At 29.3% G+C, this 3,535-nt stretch overlaps 1 long non-coding RNA gene across 3 annotated transcripts; it reads right to left on the reverse strand.

Moving 5' to 3' along the window:
* Positions 1-401: 401 nt before the first annotated feature.
* Positions 402-3,200, reverse strand: LOC145163026 (uncharacterized). 3 transcript variants are annotated; one of them, XR_013739517.1, is made up of 5 exons: positions 3,001-3,200; positions 2,493-2,861; positions 1,693-1,780; positions 1,466-1,593; positions 402-556 (listed from the first exon to the last, which is right to left on the reverse strand). It is a non-coding gene; the product is annotated as an uncharacterized LOC145163026 (long non-coding RNA). The 3 variants fall into 3 exon arrangements; XR_013739516.1 differs by having other exon boundaries at positions 2,493-3,200; XR_013739518.1 differs by lacking the exon at positions 402-556 and adding an exon at positions 1,034-1,165 and having other exon boundaries at positions 2,493-3,200.
* Positions 3,201-3,535: the final 335 nt, after the last annotated feature.

Consider the following 3,535-nt stretch of genomic DNA (forward strand, 5'->3'; position numbering starts at 1 on the left):
ATTTACTAAACATAATATAAATATTTTAATCCTATTTAATTAATTCTCATAAGTATCAGTTAAGTACCATGAATGAAAAAACCTCTTTAATTATAACTAGAAATAGATCCCGCGCTTTACCCCAGGTTAGATTATCTTTTTATCTTTTTTTTATGTAATGGCTGAGATTGTACTTTTAAAAAAGTTAAGTGAAATGGATCTAGAAAGGTAAAACATTGATATTTTTTAATTATTAGAAGCAATCTTTCTACTTGTAAAAAAAATGGGCAACTCGGAAGACATAGAAACATACTTTACTCTTTTTACCCATAATAACAACATACTTACATTTTTGTATAAATCATCAACATACTTACATTTTCTTAGTGATAATAAAAATATATAACAAAAAGTACATTGCCTATAAGTATGTTTCTATGTTTAGTAATTTCTTAAAAAAATATTTTTTTTCTTACAACATAAGTGCCAATAATATAGTCAAAAGGTGGATCAAGCGCCCGTATATGATCTTTGTTACCCTAGCTGAGCTCTGCATCCATCATAGATCCAACTGAATCTGTTATAGAATAAAACTACAGTGTCAGTGTCAGAAGTTATGCAGAACATAACATAACAAAATAGGTTTTTTACCGATCAGGTCTAGGCCATCACAACTCTTGTAAATGAGTTCAAGACTACTGATTAGCATGTAATATTAAATGTTGCTTGTATAAATTATAAAATTAATAAAAAGTATAAATTACATTTTGGTTCTTGAGTAAAGCGGATTTTTCAATTCTAGTCCTAAAATGTTTTCTTTTGTAATTTTGGTTATTATTTGAGGTATTTAGTCTATGTTCAAACTAAAATGCCAAAATGTTTGGGACCAAAAATAGTCATTTACTGGAACAGAGACCGAAAACATTACAAAACCTCAAGTAAGAAGAAAAATTACAAAAAACAGCTTTAATCACAGATGAAAAATGTAATTTAGTTTTAATAAAACACTATGTTAGGTAACTTCTCAACTCGTTATTGCAAATTTAAAGCTCCCTTAAGAAACATGTTATGTTCTTTTTAATAATTTAATTGAATTAAGTTATTTGTTGTGGAAAAGAGCATATGAAAACAAATTTTTGTAATTAGCATCCAAATGTGTTGCTCCTCCAATAGCAAGTACCAAAACCTGCATTGTATTTTTACTTTTTGTTAAATCATTGGGGCATTTAAAAAGAAAATGTATGTCCTATGATGTAAAATAAAACAATAGAACTTGTCACTAATGAACAACTTTGTAGATTCCAATGTAACGGAATGGAATTGCAAATGGAATGCTTGATTCCATTCCATGACATGTCTTGATGCAAAATAGAAATTAGAATTCTTCAATGTCCATGTTATGGGAAGAAAGGAATTTCATCACAATCTACCATTTTTTAATAAAAAGACAAAAATACTCTTACAAGAACATTCTGTGATGTCTTACCTCAACCTGTGCTTGTCCTATAAGATGTTTAGAAAAACCGATGTGCCTACCACTGCATGAGCAACTTAATGTCCAACCACCATTGCTTTCTTGCTACCTTGTAACTTATCCTTTTTCTTTTCAATTCGCTATTTTTTTTTCAAAAAAAGTTATGATTAAGCTGATAAATCCATTTATTGTATGGGATAAAAGAAAAAGAGAATTACAACAGCCAAACGCTCCACTACCTGGATAAAGTCCAATTTCTCCACTACTACTCCACTTTATCTCTCTGTCAACAAATCCACTTCATTTACTAAATTTGCAAGTTCTGACCTGCATACCAAAAAATGCATCAAATTATGTTTTCTCTTAAAGAGAAATTAAGTATAATTCAACTTTCTCAAGCATATAACGAAACCATAGGGGTCTAGACATCATTTCATATGGAAAAGATTTGAAGCTTAAATTACAATCTCTGCCTTCTGTTACAAAAAGAATTTAAGAAATTGAGAGTTTATGAATGTAATTTTTGCTTACATATAACACTTAATGGGAAAATAAGCCCATAATTCTTTAATTTTACTAACTAGGTCCACTAAGAAATATATAAACCCATTTCTACAAATATGAATTTATATTTTTAAAATGGTAGATAGTAAAATCTCTACAATGCCATTAAATAAAAACAAAAATGAGAGAATATTGTGGCCAAAACTGATCACATTAATAATTTGTAATCATTACAAGAAACTAACCTTAGGATTCAAGTCATAAAGTTTTTCAATTGCATTTTCAACGTTCCTGACTCAACATCTTTTTTATTAGTCATACGATCTATAATGGTTGCAAGGTCTATATTTGCTACTTATACGATAAGGAAATTCATATAGAGGAAGAAAATGATTCAAATTGACACATAAACATTAAAAAAATAAACTCATTAAAGAGATAAAAATGGATACTTTTGTTCCAAATTCTCTTCGAAACTTTTCTTTTGCATAAACATATCAGACATAGAGATAAACAACAACTATTGAAATCATACCATGTTTAGAAATCAGCTCCACTTCCTTATTATGCCGCCATCTCCCTACCATTGCTTGACGTCGACAAATTCCTAATACTATCATATAATAACTACACCTCTAATCAAATACTACACTAAAACTTATATCTTTTATCATATGCTATTTATGAGAAGTTGAGAACATTGTTTATTATTAGTTATTAGTTAAGATATAGACTTTAAGCCAAATTAAGATAGAGTACATAGAACAAAAAAGAACGCGGTGGGAAGCAGTAGATAGAGAAGATGGATTGGAGGGTTAAAAAACCGGGTTGCTTTTGCTGCACTCGATTCCCGATATCCCTTAACAAAGCTTTGTCCTTTTTTTCGTTGGATGTATATTCATCTCTTTCATTGAATTCGAATCCAAAATTAAAAACACAAAATAATTAGGGCGAGATAAAAAAAGTCCAAAATTAAGGCTCAGATTGGGAATGGTTAAGCCTTAATCAAGCCTAGTTACCAGCAAAAACAATTCACATCGTACCTCATCGATTTCAAAGCTTGTTTAAAGATTAAAAACAATCGACGAACTTTGGGGAAGCGATGGTATATATTGGAGTAGATTAGGCTGGTGTATTTTTTTGTCTCTATCAAGGGTATAATCAATCTTATAAGGAGAACCCTTTCTCCATGAGCGAGTTGGAGAGCGACGAAATCATAAGACGAGTATGAAGCTTACCTACAATGGAAACTTCATAACGATTTGGTATAAAGAACACCGACCAACATCATCTAAAAAAATATAAAAAGATGTGTGGCAAGAAACGGTGAAGTTAAGTGATGACGATGACAATTCATTGATAGGGAAAGATAAATATGAATAATACCAAAAAATGGACCAGAAATATAAAATTAAAGGAAAAATTGGGATAAAAATGGCAAGGCCCAACATTACTGTTCATAAGGCTTTGCTATATATATATATATATATATATATATATATATATATATATATATATATATATATATATATATATATATATATATATATATATATATAATGGTTTAATACTAAATAA

The sequence above is a fragment of the Lactuca virosa genome, chromosome 3 (genome assembly GCF_052849685.1).
Source record: "Lactuca virosa cultivar CGN04683 chromosome 3, Lactuca_virosa_CGN04683_v6, whole genome shotgun sequence".
In the NCBI taxonomy this organism is placed as follows: domain Eukaryota; kingdom Viridiplantae; phylum Streptophyta; class Magnoliopsida; order Asterales; family Asteraceae; genus Lactuca; species Lactuca virosa.